Source organism: Hesperophylax consimilis, chromosome 28 (assembly GCF_061612785.1).
Source record: "Hesperophylax consimilis isolate HC1 chromosome 28, BYU_Hcon_1.0, whole genome shotgun sequence".
NCBI lineage: Eukaryota > Metazoa > Arthropoda > Insecta > Trichoptera > Limnephilidae > Hesperophylax > Hesperophylax consimilis.
Window position 1 is genome coordinate 25111989 of NC_142863.1, and position 21380 is coordinate 25133368.

Genomic DNA, 21380 nt, shown 5'->3' on the forward strand with positions numbered 1-21380 from the left:
AGAAGAAAATCATTGTGATCTACAAAATAGCCTGGAAAGGTGGAGAAAGATCCTGGAGGATGATGGACTAAAAATTAGCAGGAAAAAGACGGAATATTTGTATTTACCATTTGAAGACCCAAATGCTGTAATTTCTTCGATGCAATTGGATGGAGTAACATTAGCCAACTGTGACTCATTTAAGTATCTGGACTCACTCATCCACAGAGACGGAGGATGTGCAGCGGATGTCAACCATAGGATAGGAGTGGGATGGATGAAATTTAGATCCGTAACAGGAATTTTGTGCGACACGAAAATGCCAATAAAACTTAAAGGAAAGACATACCAGACTATTGTTAGACCCGCGATAATGTATGGCTCCGAATGCTGGACTATGTACAACTCCTACTCTAGGCAACTCGAATCAGCAGAAATGCGAATGCTTAGATGGACGGCAGGAGTATCATTAAAAGATAAAATTAAAAGCTCACGCATTCGTGGTAGCCTGGGTGTCACTGACATAAACAGTAAGCTAGAGGAACGACAGTTAAGATGGTATGGGCACATAAGACGGAGACCACCAGACCACACAGTGAAGCAGGCAATGTCTATAGAGCTTCAAAGACAGTCATCCAGAGGTAGACCAAAGAACTCCTGGATGACCCAATGCTCCAAAATCCTACAAAGAAACGGCCTAGATGAAAGCGACACTCAGAACCGAAGAAGCTATAACCTGAGAACGAGAAGAGCCGACCCCAACAGCCTACCTAGGCAATGAGTTGGGATAGTGCTAGGAAGAAGAGGTATAAGCATAATTTAGTGTGCATATAATCAAAATTATGCAGACGGTATAAGCATAACTTAGTGTGTATATAATCAAAATTATGCGGACGGTATAAGCATAACTTAGTGTGCATATAAGTAAGATTTGCTGATATTTATTGATTATTATTTATTTGCCTGTTAGTATTTACCTATTTTTACTATCATTAATTTATTTTAATTTTTGGTTTACCAAGCCCTCTTGTCATTATCAGCATGGTAACCCCGTATTGTAATCAGTTAATTTGTAATGCTTATTTAATCCGCAGAATGTTTTCATTGCCAACATTAGACGTACTGCTCAGATGTAATTTTAGTTTGAATAGCTGTAGTGTTTATTTTTGTAGGTTTTATTTTCAGTATTGTAATATCAAAATTTTCAATAGTCGTATAATTACTTTGTGGCGTTATTTTGATTACATATAAATGAAACACTTTGTTAACACTACTTTCAATACTCTATACTACTTTTTCATGAAATATGTCCATCTTCTGTGTAAGGTTAGAATTAAGGTTAACGAATTTAAAATTACATTCGTTAACTTTAATTATCCTAACAGAGAAATCATTGGCTATGAATCACGTAGATTATTTTTTATTAAAAGTGGTGTAAACAAAGTGTTTAATTAATATGTAATTATAATATTAAGTTTACTTTTTTATTTACCGTAATTGTGGAAAGAACTTCCATTATTCTTCACCTACACGTAATAATGTAACACAATGATAAATGTATCATAAATAACAGTAATAAATGAATACAACATCATGCCGTTTCCCCGAGGGGTGCAGAGACGGTACAGTTGTTTAGCGGTAGAGCTGTCCTAGCATACACTCCTTGGTTCATTCACATTCATACATCATCTCATACATACTCTTCTGTTAGTTATGACTCTTGACATGATCTGACTCAAATATTAGATTCACTTGGTCGTGCCATGGCGTCCTCGGGGGTCCCCGACTTCTTCTACTGTTGCTTTTGCCATCTACTGACATTTTTGTCTAGATTGACCTTTTGCAGCGTTTGAACGTTTTTTTCTATCTTTAAAAGCTTATCTAAAATATTTCCATCTTCTGTGTAAGGTTACAGATAATTATGAAACAAAAGTTTTATTTAAAACACTTATGGTTTTGGAACGAGGAGGTTTCATTTTCAATTTCCGAGCAACTCAGTGTTCCATTTAAAATACGTTTATGTTTATTCTTTAGGACAACAAGGTTTTAATTAGCAAATGTTACAGGCAACTTATTTCTGTCTGTCGTTTACAAAATATGTTTGGATCAACGTGGTTTCATTTGCTTTTGCTCATTCCCTTGTGATAGCAAGGTTCCATATACCAAATGACATTTATGAAATAGAGAATGTGCAGAATACATCATTATATTTAAATCATCTTTAATTTTCAGAAAATTTTACACAAAAAACATGCATTTAGAAACTAATTAAAATAATCATATAGAACCCTATTGCTCTGAGTTCAATGTTTATTTTGAAAGCAGTAGCGGTCCATCTGTTTTTTTTGCTGTGTTTTATTTGGAAAAAATGTTATGTTTTTTTTTTGCGTAGAATGTTCTGAAACATAAATATAGTAGAATAATTAAAATTTGTTCTTCGCATTCACCATTAATGGAGGACTAAACGCAGTTGGCGCTAGCAAAAAATTGTCCAAAGAAGCGAAGTTAACAGTCCACAATGGAGTGCTGGTACCTACCCTGATGTATGGAAGTGAGGCATGAAACTGGCAAAGAAAGGATGAAAGTAGATTGAATGCTGTTGAAATGAGATCCTTGAGGCGTATGTGTGGTAAACCATGTATGATCGTGTGAGGAATGTGGAAATCCGCAAAGAGTGCAAGGCTGATGTAAGCGTAATGAGTAAGATTAAGAAATATGGTTTGGACATATAGAGCGATTGAGCGGAGAAATGAGTGTACGGAAGATATATGATGCAAATGCGAATGGTAACAGAAGTCGGGGGCGCCCGAGGAAGACATGGCACGATCAAGTGAATCAGATACTTGAGTCGGGCCATGTCAAGAGTCAGAACAATAGAAGAGTATGTATGAGACGATGTATGAATGTGAATGAGGCAAGGAGTGTGTGGTGTGACCGAGTTGTTTGGCGGTCCGTCCTCTCTGCCTACCCATGCGGGGAAACGGCGTGATGGTTAGTTAGTTTGTTAGTTAGCATTCAATTTTTTCATAAAAATGTTCTATATTTCGTTGTGAACCTCAATATTTCAGATTCATGCTTAAATTGGCAGATTACACTGTTGTCCCAAGGAAACGATATTCATACTATCTACGCGAAATTAATAAATACGGAAATATAAATCATAAAATCGTTAACATTGATTCACCCAAAATTTTTAATAATATGTGCTCTAATAGATCATACTATAGGTGAGTGCAGGTAGTGCTAGTAGTGCTAGTAGTGCAGGTAGGGAAGATTGATTCAGGAAATATTTCTATCGGATTTGGAGAGACAACATCTTCATAACAAGGTACGTTACGAGGTGACACGTGCTTCCATGTGAAGATATTTCACAGTGAAAACAACATCGGTGCGATTTTCATAATTATTTTTACAACGTCGGTTGTTAAGTGCGAGGATTTCTATAATTATTATTAATGGACTCGATTACGCTGTGCGGTGTGCGTTTGTTATCTTAATATCACACACGTATTATTATAAGCCTATTTGTTGAGAATACTCTTTAAGGCGAAGTACTACGTAAAGATACAAAATTATTTGTTTTTGATTAGAATATTCTGTCGAATATCTTAGCCTTTAAAATGATAGCATTTATTTATTAATCTTTTTATAAGCCCAGAAAAAAATAAAGCATCAGGTCAACAAAACTGCTTTAAAATTCTAAATCTTCTACGTTTGTGGTTAAATGTGGCAAATTAAATTCTTTAGAAAATGATAGTCAAACATTTCAATATTTGTGCCAGAATACATAGCTAAATAAAATAAAACTCAATCTTAGTGTCGGTTTTTTTCCTGCATAAATCAAAACAGGCGGCTGATGTTAAGCGGAATTTAAACCGTATCACCATCTACATAAGGAGTGTTATTGTTTGGGGCCCTATTCAAAATTTTAAACGACGCGTCGTGATGCACCTTCTCAACTATTTTTGGAGTTTGGGTTACGTTGCAAAGCTGTAAGGATAGGGGAAGGGTACCAAAGGGTATCGGGTGGGAAGAGAAAGGTTTGGTTTGATTGTTAAAATCTAGTCATCAAACAAAGAATACAAAACTCTTGGAGAAGAAGTCAATTTTATTGTCAAAAATGGCCAAAAAGGTGTGTTTCATTAGAAGAAATAGGAAAACAAACTTAGTCATTTATACAATAATTGTCGCACCACTCAGAGACTATGTTCTAGTATTCTCTATTTTAGTAATGTAGGTAGATTAAAAACACTAAAAATAATCCAGAATAGAGTAAATATAAACCAATACAGAAAATACTTAGAATTAGATAGAGTAAATGAAAATCTACAACTATTTTTTTTTCTTCCAAGTTTTTAACAATTTATTACCAGCTTACCTTAGAGACAAACTACATTACACTAAAGACTTCCACACACCATACAAGACTACATTACAATAAAGACTTCCACACACCATACAAGACAGAGTACCAACTTACCTTAGAAACAAACCACATTACAATAAAGACTTCCACACACCATACAAGACAGAGTACCAACTCACCTTAGAAACAAACCACATTACAATAAAGACTTCCACACACCATACAAGACAGACTACCAGTTTACTTTAAAAACAAATTACAAAATAAAGATTTTAACACACCATACAAATGTATTGCTTAATTGCTAGTGAAATTTAAAAAAATGTATTTAGTTTAAGAAAAATGTAAAAATTATGTATGTAATAAGTATAAGAAATGTAAGAATATACCACATCAAATGGATCCATTTTAAGTGATATTAAAATTAAAAAAAAATTTATGAATTTCAAAAAATATATAATAAGAAATGAAAACATGGATAAAGCCATTTCTGACGGCCTCCGTGGTCGAGGGGTAAGGCTTTCGACTAAGAATCCGGAATATTTATTTAATAATTTGCGTTCTTTCATAAGAAAATAATTAAAAATAAAATTTTGTACCTATGTTTGCGGAACTTTCCTGTGTGGAAGATACTCTCAGTATCGCCCTGGTGAAATATTTCCATTTAGAATTCAAAAGTTGCTTTAAATTCTTTAGCTATGTTTGGTGGTTAGATCTGAATAGTCAGAAACATACTTCCCACCTTCCCCTTCCCCGCCTCAACCCCCTCCCCACTACCGTCAGCTTTACAGCATACCCCACTGGCTACAGACTGTTGGGTGCAGTTGGCCCTATTGCACGGTACTTACATAAGAAAAGTGGAAAGTGTTTAAATATATGAAGTAAATTTGTAAATTGTGCAACCGTAGTATGATTTTTTTCCGAAAATTTGAGTAAATTATCGGTTAATTACTCAAGAAGCACTAGATAAAAGCACGTTGATATCTCAGTTTATCGTACCGATCATGCTTAGTTATCGATATGCTTGTGTACGAAGCCCGAAAAACACTAACCTGAGGTGCACCGCCAAAAATACACGAAATTGTGATAATATTTATTTGTCGGTAATAAAGCACAACCGTTAAGTTCTCAGCTGGGAGATTCAAGTCTTCCATTGTGTGGGGGATTTAGGTTAGTAGGTTCATCGACTTTATTTACCATGTTGGTATGATTGTAGTTGCCATTGGTAGTGCCTGATATTGACTATTAACTTGAGTTGGCAGACGCTGGTTCTTAGTTTACTGCGACCGGTAAACCAGTAACAACTTGTTACTTCTTGGTTATTGATTGATATTGCTTATTAACTCGAGACGTGGGCGCAATGTTGATGAGTTCGTGATTGATTGCTCTATAATGCACTACTTTTAAACTAATTGTGAAGTATAAAGCTTTTTTGTGTGATTAAATAATATTTATAGTGAGGCCTCAAAGATACATTTATTTATTTAGTCACGATCTCCATAAAACGGTTATGAACCAATATATTAAGAGAAAGAATACAAATTTGAGATATAGTTAAGTTTAAAAGGGTCATGGTGGCAGTTTAACTATTTTGTGACATGTGTCAAAATATAGCTGCAGAACTGTCTGCAAGTGACATAGAAAATTTTGAGCAATGGACAATCATTGAGCAGTTGATTGGCGCCTTCTGAGGCAGAAGTCATCGCTTAAGGAGCATAAAAAAGTGCGTGTTAGGTACATATAAGTTAACCTCTTTCAACATACGTAGATTAAGTATAGTTCCAGCAATTAAAAGTGTTTATTAAAATAGTCCTATTTACCTAAAAATATTATTCGGTGGGCTTCTAGGGTGTTGAAATCGAACATTTTCGTTTAGAACGAGGATGGATACAGGAACGGATAGTACGCACGGATAGAACGGATAGTACATACATTCCCTCAAATACACGTAAAGCATCAACCACTTTATTACTTTTTCTATTTCTTGTACGAAGTTTTGTTCAGAAGGGGCCCAAATAATGGAACTATTTTACAGGAAACTGCGAACAAGCCCTTCATATGTGTTCTACTAATTCTCGTTGGCAACATGTTTTCGTCGTATGCAAAAACCATGTTTTTATCATTACATAAAAGATGCATAAAACTACAAAATTAGAAATATCTTCTCAGTCAAAAGATGCACAATATCCACATAAAATTAGTAGTAATTAGCGTAGCCAGGTGCTTCCTAATCTTCTTCCCATCTTCTTCTCTTCCACCCCAAAACGATTGCCAATCGGGGGTGCAATAGTCCTACTAGATCCAAGAAGTATTCTCATAACAAATTTAAAACAACTGTGAAGGTAGTCATGTAAAAGAATCATCGAGTTTAATAATTGCGTTCAATTGCATAAATTCATATTCAATTGCACGGTCTTTAGCTAGTGGTGTACCGGCGCATTGCGCACTCCGCAGCTGTAGGTGGGCACTGCATAATGCCTAGTGGGTAGTATGTATGTGGTTCCCTTTCTCCGGCACTCCAATAGCAGATTATTCTGCACTCTGCACTTCACGGCCCTGCGGTCCGCGGATTGCCTTCGAGAATTCAGACAATTCCTGTGAAAATAGTTTTAAAAAATAAAACTATAACTTTGTTTATAACTACAAAAGATGTTAATTTATTCGGACGAGAGACTATTTCTCTTAATAAAATATTTATTTGTAAATTGACCTCCATGCCAGGACATCTATATTGTGAAGCACTTTTTCAATGATAAATTACTTAATAATAACAGTGGACTTAGTTGTCAATTAACCATTAAAAATTATGGAATTAAGACTTAGTTATAATATTTAAGTCATATGTATAGACAATTTAAAATTAAAATAATAAATAAAATAGATTTAATTTCTTCTAATACAGCAAACTTACTTTGTGGCACCATTTTAATTGAAATTAATAAAATACTTACTTTTTACCACTTTTATTGTTTATAAATACCGACATGTTTCATGAGCAACGCTCACTTCTTCAGGGTTTTAATAATGCTAATTATAAATAATAGACATAGACAATGGTGTCAATAGAGAAATAATAGACATAGACAATGGTGTCATTAAAAAATAATAGACATAGACAATGGCAACAATGAAAAGATGAGAATGGATAGTAAGGTGGAGCGGTCTAGTATGGAGAATTTTTTTTCTTCATAATATAGAATTCGACATACGCGGGATTGGTGCTCCGTTATGTACTTATCTTAAATAAAAAATATATTTATTTTTAATTACGACATCGCCACCACTTTGAATTTTTGATAAAAACACCAACAATGTTCTCCCGATTCTTAGAAATACTTATAATTATGTAAAAAAAAATGTGTGTTTTTTTATTACCTATGATATAATTACATTTTTGTTTTATAATATAATTATAAAGTAGGACTACAGTCTTACTTTATAACTTTATTAACTTTATAACTGTTCCTACAGGAACAGTTAAACTATTCCCACACAGCAACGAATCCTTCTACCCCAAACGCGTATCAAACAGAGTGAAGTGTATTGCGTATCATCTTGGCGAAGTTTCCGATCCGCTAGACATTATCTAGTAGATCGGGGTACTGACGCTATTCCTTCTTGTAGTTTAAACTTTAGACTCTCAAAAAATGTGCTTCATCTTCAATTCCTCAAGAAATAATGCAAAGTGAAGCACAACCAAATAATTCTCACCATGAGGTGAAAGACTTCCCTGTTGTGGCCAGAACACTAGACAGATATTGTATTTCAGATCGAGCAGGAGCTGCAATTGTTTTCGCTGTATTACAAGATGTTGGCTTAATTGAATGAATGACGGAAGGACAAAACTTTAAGCATGGAGGACAACCGGTGAAAAATAATAACTGAAGAACACGTTAGTTTAGTAAAAAAACCAGGTAGCGAGTACATGGGACAAATTTCATTAAAAACCGGAAAATCTAAAGCAATAAGTAATAGAATTATTTCATTACTGTCTTCGAAAGATGTTGCTTTGGAAAAAAATGTTGCAATTGGATACGACGGAGCTGCAGTTAATACGGGGTACAAAGGAGGTGTTATTCGGCGCCTTGAATCACATCTCAAACGGCCTTTACAGTGGATTGTCTGTCAATTACAAGCAAACGAACTCATTTTGCTACATCTCTTTGAGAACATCGACGGAACCACGACTGGACCGCAAAGTTTTCTAGAATTATTGGTAAATCTCTAAATAAGTGTGAACAACTTCCTGTCGTGAAATTTAAAATCATTCAATGTTCATTACCAAGTATGACAAATACACAGGATTTAAGTACAGATCAGCTGTATCTACTGAAAATGTGTAAAACTATTGACTCCGGATTCTGCAATGAAAATTTATCAAAAATAAATCCCGGTAAAATTGTACAATCCAGGTGGCTCACTACAGCGAATCAAATTCTTCGGCTTTACATTTCTACCCTAAAACCATAAAAATATGGTAACTTTAACGACATTTGTACAGTTTACGCACATATGTGGTTCAACATTAAGACCAAACCATTATGTCATTCCGGTGCAAGGCATTTACACGAAACAATAGTGCTTTCACTGTATTTGCCCAGTGATTTAAAATATATTATTGATCCAGTAATCCAGCGTAATGGCTTTTTGGACATCACGAAAATATAATGTTAGCCATGTTAAACGACAACCAAAAATACGTAAGAAAGTTGGCGTTGAGAAGAATATTGAAAGCTTGGCAAATGAAAATGCAATCAGACTTTATTCGTACCTTCAAAGTGCCTGTTTTTGATTTTTCAGTAGATGATTATATTGATGTTATAAAGTGGGAAAATATAACCGAGCCACCAGTAACCAAATTTTTAAGTGACGAGACAATTTTACAAGCCATTACCGATCACACGATAATTGAGAATGTCATACTACCAATGATAAAGAATTTTCTTTGCCACACTCCAGCTACAGAGAGATGTGTGAAAATTGTAACAGAAGCCTCAACCATTGTTTGTTGTTATTGCTTGAGGCGAGATGGATTAATAAAAACAAGGTTAGAGTCACGACACCTTATGCCTATTTTTAACACCAAAATGCAGTACCGTTCATAATAACTTTTGTAAATTTCAAGTTTTTCAATGGGGTAAATAATATATGTACATTTTTTATTTCCACTATTTGTTCCATTCTAACAATCTACGAATGTATTATCTGTAAAATAAATGGTAAAATACAAATTTTATATGTGTTTTATTTCGCGTACATGAGCTATACATACTTAGGTAAAATCGTGAAAATGATAAAATATAAAGCTTTGGCGATGTCCAGGTATTGTGAATATATATTTTTTATTATTTTTGTTGTAATTGTTAATATATGGAGCATCTTTACCAACTATGTCGATTTCGAAATTCTCAAAAAAAAATTTCACTCCACCTTAATGGATAGGGGATATCCATTGCTATCCACGCGTTGCTCATGAAACATGTTGGATTTATAAACAATAAAAGTGGTAAAAACTAAGGACGGGTTGTTTCGGAGAATTTGAACAATTCATCAAATTTCAACGTTCATTTACGGGTTCTGTGAAAGTCCTATTCAAATTCTGTTATTATATCATTATAGACTAGTTGCTTGACAGAACTGAAATAAAAACAGAACTTAAAAATATCTTTCACAGAACTTGAAAATTAACTTTGAAATTTGAACAATTGTTCAAGTTCTCCGAAACAACCCGTCCTTAGTGTTTTATTAATTTCAAATAGATTTAATTATTGAAGACAATATTAGCCACTCTCAAACGAAAATATGAAACAGAAAAAGATTCAGTCGCATCTGGAATTGAACCCAGGAAGAAGCCTTGCCGAGGCTTTGTTCTACCATTGAGCTAATTTGACCCTCATCCCTTCGCTCATATTTAACTGTATCGTACTTCGACTAAGAACTAGCAATTTCATCTTCATTTTCTAAACGCATATTTTTATTGGCTGCTATCTTTATGTATAATTGCAAGATTCTTCACAAACTAAGTGTCTTCAATCGGAGACTGCAGCTACTATTAAATAAAAAATAATTCCTTACTTTTAATATGTATTTCTTTTGTTTAAATATTTGATAAATAAATATAATAACATCTTATAAAATAAAATTAACAATACGTAATATTTGTTTTTGAAAAGAAATGATCCGGCCTCAAATATTTTTTAAATACTTTCAGATTCACAAATCCCATAATTATAATGTCCCGTGATTTTACTAAATTATTTATTTATTCACTTTCAGGAGATCTGCCATTTACATTTAATCAATTTCTACATGTGTATAACGTAGCCAAAATAAACCTCTAATAAATTAACACACAAACAATGAAAAAATAAAACTATGTAAAAATAAAAATAATGAAATTCATAAAAATATGATATAAAACCAAAAATCGCTCATGACAAGTAAGAAGAACAATTATTTTATAGAGCTCATTCTTGTGGTAATTGAAAATTTCATATTTAGACAATATTTCATATTATAAAAAAGGTCAGAATATTAAATTAAATAAGTTCAATATATAAATTAATATACGAAACAGCAAATTATTTTGGATACGCTGAATGAATTCTGGAACACATAATTTTTAAAAAAGCTCTGAATTACAGTTAATAGGCAAAGAGGAGCAGAAAGGTTAATTATTAGTAAAACACAAAATGTATACGGAGATAAAACAAACATTTTTGAAATGCTTAACGTTTTACCTGAAGACATTAAAAAGAGACATCTATTTCAAAAATCAAAACAATGGTCAGGACATTCTGCCTCTGTGGAAAATGAAAAAAATACATACTGTACAGAGCGCGCTAGCACGCGCAATGTACTGGGTCAGAAAAAAAGGGTTCTATCCTCTCTCTACCAAAGGATACTTATAATTCAAAATTATAATTCTGTCCTCAAACCAAACACGAGATTACACTTACCAGATTTGATTATCTTGATGGATGTTGATGTCAAGTGGGGCCCGCACTACGATAACGTTCGGATGGATGGATAACAAGTCACTTAAAAACACGAATCAATGCACACACACGGCGATCAACATTTGCAACGATTCAGTTTCCCAGCGGTTACGGTGGACGTAATATGAAAGGCGGTAATATGAAATACATCTAATGATGGACACTGTAAAGTTGTCCGAAACGTTGACTAAAGAAGGAATTAGCGCCTCACGACATAACACCCCAAAAACAAATAACAAAAATACTTTTGGCCGTTAAAATCTTAAAACATATATTTTCACAAGTTGAGAAGGCGGAAGTCGCTGAATGAAAAAATTAGCACTGGCGGAGTAGTACAATCTTGCGGGTTCAAGTTAAGATACGAGCCCTAGCTCTGTCATTGGGGGAACAGAACGAACCCACCGGTGACTAACGTCAGGACGAAAAACCTACATTATTTTGTTAACAAATCTTTAGCCTGTAATCTGTACTTACGAAATTGTTTAAAAATAAAACTTTTGATATCGCACTGAAATATGTTTAGTATATTATGTGTAGTATTATAATATTAAGTTAAATATTGAAATATTAAGCATTACATATATATGAAGTATTATAAAATTAAGTGTTACGTATTTTACTATCAACAAATAAATATAAAAAAAATGTGAGACTTCTTGCAGTCAAACTGATTGTGCAGTTTTGTAAGATTTGTGTTAAATACAAAAAAATAAAATGAATTGAATTGAATTCTGAAAGGCACCCGCTCAGCCTATTGCTACTGGCTACTGGAGGTAGTGAGTTGGTTGGTCGGAATTGGCTGAATTCTCCGTATTCCTATAACTCCAAGTGACGTGGCTGAAGGGCGCAGGCAGTAATAATTGGTGCTCGTGGATTCACCGGTGTCTAGTGCGTCTGCCCCCTCCCCCTTCACCTGCAACCCACCACCCACCACCCACCAGACAGTCCAGAAACCCGCCACCCGCTCTCTGGGGGGTATCCGGTCTATTGGACATGAATATTCACGACTTTTCAGCTAAACGAGAGTTATGTGATTTGTGTTTTGTAAATCCTGACCTAATGCGGTCTGTCGTATTTAATTTTTGAGTTATTATGCCGTTTTGCTCTTCCACCTTCTTCAAAATCGCAAAGAATGCTCTTAAAATCATTTTAAAACACCATTTGTTCTGTTATTTAAGATTTAATAGGTATGAAAAAAATTACAGTGTTTCTTTAAATGCTACAAAAGACATTTACTGAAAGATTTAAAGAACATCATTCTTTATTAAATATTTTTGCTTACGCGCACTAAAAATATATATTTTATAAATATTAGAGCGCTTTCTCTACCATTCGTATTTATTTATCTCCTTTCAAACCATCTTCTTTTAGAATGTTTACTACGGAACCTTGCATATCCCTTCTTCTGTTTCTTCGGTAGGTATATTTACTCACTGTAATATTTTCGTAGTTCCTTTCCCATAAATTGAGGTTCAGTTTGGCAGTTCGGCTCGCGTATGTATACGTAGCATAATATGTCCTCTACTTGTGAATTGTGAATTGGGTTGGCTGTAAGAATTAGGATGTACCTATATGCTATAGCCTTCTTTTGTATTTGAATTTATAATATAATCGCAAGCCAAATGTAACTATTTTATTTGAAATTTGAACTATTGTAGAAACTGTCCTGTGAATAAGTCCGCCTCATGAATAATTCAGGATATATTTGTAAAACAGACCGAGTAGAAAATAAGATGTTTCAATGCAAAAAGACAGCCGCTTTCAGAAGAAGTTTCTCATTCCTCTCGTCTCCACTTCATTCAATTTGTTTCCAACCTTCCCAATGCTTGGAATACCGAAGTGTTTGCACTTAGCATTCACTTCTACTATTCATTCGCTTATTACGACCAGGGGCTCTATTCCTGAATCGAGGGCGCTCGTAATCGCCGTCGAAAGTACGTATGTTGGTCGTCGTTGCTATTCCCGAAATTGGTCGAAGGTACATACTTTGACGCCAAACGTCAAAAGTCATACCACACAACATCTACTGGGTACAACCAGTAGAAACAGGGCAGCGAGTGGTAGGTTGTTGGCGTTTCTATGGAATTGGCTGTCAAAATCTAGTCTAGCTGTCAATTTTTGTTTTACCGCGCGGATTCCGCAAATGTAAAAGTGGGTGAAAATTTCCCACTTACTAAGTCTTTATCGGAGCTTACAAGCTTAATTAAGAGTTGCTTTTGGCAATTTGTAATATGTCCAGCAGCCATTTCTGTTTTGAATAACGAATAACTGTTGTCTGTTTGACAGTCACACCATAGAAATCCCAAAAACATCAGGAACATAGACAATATTCACAGGGGTGCCAATATAATCATCTCTTCTACCAACTTCGACCGTTCGACGCTCAAGAATACGTAAAATTGAAACATTCGAAAAAGTTAGTCGCGACGACTAGTAGTTTTTCACTCGAAGACGGCGCATACGAAAACGATTGATCGTTTAACTCCAGAATCGCAGGCCAGGACGCTTCGTAGATTTTCTCGTGCGATTGTGCAGCATTTCGTTAAAGGGGATTGCGTCTATACAGCGATGTTTTCGACCCATATAATACAATCATGTATTTTTATTTTTTTATATTAACTCCACACAGGAGGCCCTGAAGAAAATAATTTCCCTCAGGGCCTATGTCATCTTTGGGGATGCTGTGTAGAGGGTCTTTTTGTGGAGAGGAAGGAGTGAACATGGGTCTTGAAGAGTCCCATGTTGTAGGAGGGAGGAAACACAGAGGCCGGCAGCTCGTTCAACAGCCGAGCTGTTGAACTTACGAACGAATCGTAGAAGCGACCCGGTCTCATGTGACAAATGTCAACCGTGTACAAATGTTGTGCGCGCGTTTGGCGTGTATCCCGACTACGCACCGGTGCCGAAGGGATCAATGACGCTAGTTCCTCAGAGCATCTTCCATTGTAATACTGATAGAACAAGGACAGCATACCTACCTGACGCCTGTGCTCTAAAGATTGCAGTCCGTTTGTTAAGATTGGGGAATCTATCAAACGGACCGCCCGTTTTTGCACAGAGTCAAGGGTTTTTCTTCAGGTATTTAGGGGCTCCGGACCAGAGATGGCTGCCAAATTCGACAGTAGGGCGCACTTGCGATTTGTACAGGGTCAGCAGTTGTGTACTATTATGTATAAACCCCGCATATTTTTAAAGGGTCAATTATTTATTATTTAAATCCTCTGGACCCCCGCGTAACGCACCGAGCCGCTCTCGAAATATAAATAAATTATTAAATTAGTCAGTCTAAAGGGAAAAATAGAGTTTGTGAAATCGTTTATGACTATATTAGGGTATTCGAACCTTCTCAGCAAAGAATTAGCCATTTTGAAAGCACTACCTTGTTTCCTATAATGATGGTATTCATTTATTAAACAATTCTATCCATTTTGATCAAGTGGTGGTGTTTATAAAGCTATTTATTTTAGAGAGTACGAAAACAGTGTGCAATATAGTTGTGAATGAGGAATACTTGGAGCAGGTGGATTAGTTTGTGTATTTAGGAAGTATGTTCTAGAGAGATAGGAAGGCTGACAGAGATATTGAAAGAAGGGTAAATGCAGGTAATTCCGTTAATGGAGGACTGAACGCAGTTGGCGCTAACAAAAAAATGTCCAAAGAAGCGAAGTTAGCAGTCCACATTGGATTGTTTGTACCTACCCTGATGTATGGAAGTGAGGCATGGAACTGGAAAAGAAAGGAAGAAAGTTGATTGAATGCTGTTGAAATGAGATCCCTGAGGCGTATGTGTGGTAAAACCATGTATGATCGTGTGAGGAATGTGGAGATCGGCAAAGAGTGCAAGGCTGATGTAAGCGTAATGAGTAAGATTAAGAAAGGGACGCTTATATGGTTTGGGCATGTACAGCGAATGCGCGAAGATATGAGTGTAAGGAGGATATATGATGCAAAAGATTCAAGAGTCAGAATAATAGAAGAGTATGTATGAGACTATGTATGAATGTGAAAGTGGCAAGAAGTGTGTGCCAAGACCGAGTCGTTTAGCGGTACGTCCTCTCTGCCTACCCCTGCGGGGAAACGGGGTGATGGTTAGTTTTTTTAAAAATTATTTTTTTATTTTTTATTAACGAAAATTATAATTACAAAGTTAAGTATATTATTCGCAGTCCTCCTCACTAGGTAATTCCTGTTCCGAGGCGGACTGTAGGTTTTTGTATAGGTGTAGATCGTGATTTCCTTGTTAATTTCTACAAAAAAAAATTTAAAAAATTGTCTTCACATTTGTTCAGTTTATAATTTTATTGATTTCCTCATCTTCATGTTTACTTAGCCATAATTTGATGTGGTTTTTAAATTTTTGTGTCTCCGTTGTGTTTTTGAGTTCAATTGGGAGGGCATTATATAGTTAGTAAGTTAATTTTAAAGGGCTATTATTTATCAATTGAATGTGTGTTTTTTTTATTTATTTATTCAAAAAACAGTTTTTAACATAACAAACATATTCTGCACATCTCACTAGGGCATTCCTGTATCAAGATGTGCAGCTTTACAATTACATCATTTAAAATATATATATATAAACTTAATATAATAATAACATCAAATTTATACCCAAAAAAGAAAAGTTAATGACACGGTTGTGTCGAGACAGGTATACAAAAATAAACGAAATTTTAGTAACAAATGTACGAAAAGTAAAACAAAAATTTCAACAAAAGAAGCATTGGGCAGTACGTTTATAGTAAGTTGGCAACAATAATATTCTTCTGTAAACTAAAGTACAAAGGCTTTATAAAAGTGATACACGATACAGTGTACATAGGAGAATATCTGTATTACATAGGAAATAATAACAGTATATAGATGTAATCCATTGTAAGGTAGGTACAAAATCGATCTATTACCATAAAAAAGTGTAAAACTGTTATCACAAGTACAATAAAAATAATTAAAAAATAAATAAATTAAAAGTAATTTGTTTCTGGAGTATTATGCCGTGTTGCGCTACTTTCTTTTTTAGCCAACGTTTCGGATAGCATTGCAATGTCCATCATCAGGACAATCCCTGATGATGGATACTGCAATGTTGTCCGACATGTTGGCTAAAGAAGAGGTAGCGCAGCACGGCATAATACCCCAAAAACAAAACATTTTAATACTTTTGGCCATGAAAATCTAAAATTAATAAATATTTTTTTTATTGTTTCCTACATTGTATCTTTTTTACGTTAGAATTTTGTAATGATCTGCACTTTTCAAAATTTTCTTTCTTCTCTTTCTACGATAAATTTTCTTTAAGTCCCATAGGTAACTTTTCCATAAGGCTTTGATTATGTATATACCCAGGGTAGGAATATCTTCCCTGCCGTCGGTACAAGCCTTTGCTCCTTTCTTTATTACACATCCCTTCAAGTGTGCGCTTCCTAGTTTGTCTACGTGATCTACGACCTTGAACGTAATCATTTCACGTGACGGTTCAGTATAAAAAGGTTTCACCGAACGTTGTGTTGGTTTTTTGTTTCTCGGTATAGAAACCTAGTTATCTTTGTATGTGTGTGGTACCCCTTGGTTCTTTTGAGATAGAGTGAGTTGAATCCATTACCGCTGTGTTTTAAAGCCATTTCATAAACCTTATTTTCTAAGTCGCCTGCTCTCCAACTAGCTACGTGATTCTATCTGTCGTAGGGTAATGTGAGTATAATAAAGTGTTAGATTTTATATATGTGATATACATACGATAAATTTATGGTGTTAGTTGTCGGCGCCATCCATGTATATATTTTGGGAGGGAAGGGAGAGGAACGGTAATGAATTTGTTCAAATTAAGTTGGCTCCTCCTCTTTACCAAACAAATCTGATGGATGATAATTTGAACAAGGCGATCGATATCTGCGTGTCTGGATATCCGAAACGGCCGGGTCTCCCCTTGTTCCAAATTGGCAACCGTCACGCCAGAATAAAGAAAACCAGGTCTCCTCACCAATTTCAGAAATGCTCCAACCTCATTGCACCTCCAGGAAAATCTACTTTACTGAATGTAGAAGGGGAAAACCATGACATCCCTTGTCACGAATCAGTCGCGAAAATGTGACACGTAAGGTCCTAAGTTACATGCCACCTCCAGAAAACGCTGTAAATTCCTCGTCGTCGGGAACTTACATCCCTTTCTAGGTCAATAACAAAGATAACACACGACGATCTTGTCGACATTTAATCTGCTTCTATCGATAGGTTGTGTGCCTATCCATTCACCCAATTATCATGTGAGATATATGTAAGGTTTACTCGAAATGCCAAATTTAGGATGAGGACTGTCTGTATTTTAATATTTGGTTCCAGTAATTATTTTATGAGGTTACTAGCATCCTCGTGTATTAGGTATGGGTAACTTCTATTGAATACCTATCCTCTCAGGTAGGTATAAACGGATAATTGGTTTGATTTTGGCATTTAATTTTATGAGGCTGCCTACCTCTCGAAAGGGACCTGTTGAGAAAAGTTGTTCGGTTGGTAGTTTTATTTCGGAGATTACCATCTCCCCCTTTGACTCTGGATTTGTTCTTGTGTATTCCAATTTGTAAATTAGAAAGTCAAACAATAGATGAAAAGAATCAAATTAGAAAGTCAAATAACAGAAGAAAAGTATTCATTTTTGTTCTGTCTGGTTGCATCCGATCGCTTTCTATTCGGGCGGTCATAAGCTAGCAAAACTTCCCCTTCGACTGACTGTAAACCGCGTCTCGGCCTACATATGAAAAGGTCATTGGCCCGTCTCCCTTTTTCAGCTGATAGATAATCTGATTGACACATTCCCTTTTGAAACATTATTTGGGCGGCAGGGGTTGTAAACTTGGTTGCTGTTCTTCGGTTGTATCCGTCTTTTAAAGGGTTTTCTGGAATTTAATAAATAATATAAAAAACTCACCCTGTTAGTCACCTCCAAATCCCAGTGTGAAACTTACCTGGTTACACACTACATAGCTAAATCAGTTTAGTTTTCGGTCTCCTCCCTACAACTATAAAAGAGTAATTAAATAATTCTGTAAACAAAATTGTACCTCCCTAATCTCTGTCAGGATTCGAACCCGATATTTATGATTTGTTTGATTCTCTGGTTTACGGTCTCCGTGGATAGAACGCCATCTCGTCAATTATTTTATTCCTCCCTAGCTCGATCAACCGATATGATAAACACTTCCTGCTACTAGATACGTTCACTTTATTTTTAAAACGCAATTATCATTATTATTGTTATTTCTATGTTTTTAAAACAAGTAATTTAGTTTGAACTATTTACGAAATCACGTTTAATTTAACACATTTTATATTATAATCGCGATCGCACAACTCTTAGCGCCCTTGAGGTGATTTTCACAAAACGGCGCTCTACAAATTATCCAATTATTATTATCTCTGTCCTCACTGAGTCCAACCACTTTCAATTCACACAAACACCGGTTAAGTAATATTTCACTTTAAATTCAATATTTAACAATACTTTTTAACACCATCTGAATTCACTAACTCTCTGTAATTCCACACATCGCCACTGATTTTTAATCGATTTCTCCGAGCTGTCTCCATCTCCAACTTCAAATCCCGACTGTTTATCCTGCGATCTCTGCTCCCTTCCCGTGGGAACGTGTTTACTTAAAAAAAACCTGCCTGTCATCTATCCTATGTTGCTAGTCTAGACAAAAACATTTTTGGAGAACGTTCGTTTCGTTTATTTATGTGAGTATTCAAATCATCACAATTTTTAACCTCACTAGAATAAGCCTGTGCAATTGATCCATCAAACTTGCATCAAATTTTTGTTTTCAAATGGAATTTAGAGCATAAAATTCATGTATCTAAGAAATTCGTGCTGAACTCCTTCTATATTGTTAGAGTGAACTTTATACAAAGCGGACCAAATAGGTGAATTATATTTCACTTGACTTCTAACTGATGAAATGTAGAGAGTTCTTATGCAATGGACTTCTCAAGCATCTCTAAAGCCTTATTGGTTTTATCGTTTATGTGTGCAATTAATGTCAAGATTTCATCGAATATTATTAATACACCCAAGACGAATATTCGTAAAAACCGGTGTTTAATTTAATATTATTTAAAGTATATTCAGGTAAGATATTAACATGATTTTTTGAAAATCGTATTACTTGACATTTCTGAATGTTCAAAAATATAGCATTTTATTCACACCATTGATGAAGTTGATCTAAGATAGTCTGTAAACTTTGGCAATCGCATACGTTTCGTATTATTTTTTTTATTTTATTTTACATTACTCCGTCCCAGTGGTACGTTCCATTTGTACTTACGGTCGATCCGGCCCTGGTATTGTAGCTCACTGCAGTCCGCGCTTCAATTCAACCCCGACCACTGTGCGATCTGTGATATGCAAGACAAGCGACTTGCGACATGCGACATGTGAGCACGCAGTGTGTGTGGACGCCATAATTAGAGAAAAACGTCTGTCGGCACCTTAAATGGACTAATTTAACACTGGACAGAAAATATGTTTTAGTTAATAAGCAGATGCTTGTAAGAGGTATAAGCATTCTTTCGTTTCTCGAGGTAAATTTTATAGTTAACTCATTATTTGTATTACAGTATTTTTTTATGTGAATATCTACCGCCTAATGAGGCGTATACCGTTGCGAGCCGAACCGCGAACACAACCACGAATCATGTGGGTCGCGGTTTGGCTCAAATGTGTATACGTAGCAAACTGGCCTAAGCCAGTGGTACTATGACAACCCCAAATAGGGTATGTTGTTACCTGGATCTTCGGATCTGCTTACCAAACATGACTAAAGATATTTTAAGCAGTGTTTAGATTATTTTTTTACCATAGTTCTATCGAAATAATAGTTCTATCGGGAACATACCATCAATATACCATACATACATTATTTATATATAAGTACAGGCCCATGAAAAATCACGGGATAGTCTGAGTTCTTGGAGATCCATAACTAGTAACTAATTTTCGCAAAATTGCACAAAAACCAGTTCGGTTTTATAAAATGACCCAACCATTACACAACATTATGTAGCGCCGTTCCTTATCCAGAATATTACTTTGTCCTATGTTTCTACCCGATTTTGGCTTCTCTTCTCCTTTTTCAGTGTCCAAATTTCGCGCCATGTGCAAAAAAATGCATATTGCGAACTGATTTCTGTCGTTCCTCCAAATTATATGTGGATTTGTGGCCATGCAATTATGAAACGTCCCTATATATATATATATACACTTATACCTGCGCCACAATACACCCTATCTACATAGACGACAATCCTGCATCACACATACTTGCAGCCTCTCAGAGTCGATCGATCGGAATCTAATAATATTGAGGTAGAATGCCAGCAGTTCAAGTTTGAGCTCCCCTGGCCTATATGAATGGTTTCTACGCTACGGGGTAGACCGTTTAACTGTTTCTGCGCTACGATGTAGACCGTTTAACTGTTTCTACGCTTCGGGGTAGACTGTTTAACTGTTTCTGCGTTACGAAGTAGACCATTTAACTGTTTTTGCGCTATAATGTAAACCGTTTAACTGTTTCTACGCTTCGGGGTAGACCGTTTAACTGTTTCCGCGCTACGAGGTAGACCGTTTAAATTTAATCGTCGGAAGTTGATCTAGAAATATATGTTATTATCAGTTATCGATAAAATAAACCGAAGTCGTTGAAATAATTATTAATTATTACTAGATGTATAATAAGCTATAGCTGACAAAATAATGATAATATCGACATTACGCTGTTAAGTATTTGTAATAATTGTTCTAATGAGTATCATTTCAACTTTCAAAGGTTTTTATTTTTAACCTGATGATGTCGATTTTTTTTAACTTTTTCATTATTTTGGCGAAGAAGAGAGTTAAAGAGTTAAAAAAACTTTTGAAGTCTGGAGAAGCTTTAATGCATTTTAAAAGACAATAAAACACATTTTTAAAGATTGATTTTTTCAAATAAGATCGATTTGCTGTAAAACGAAAACTCGACTAAAAAAAAAGTTGTACCACA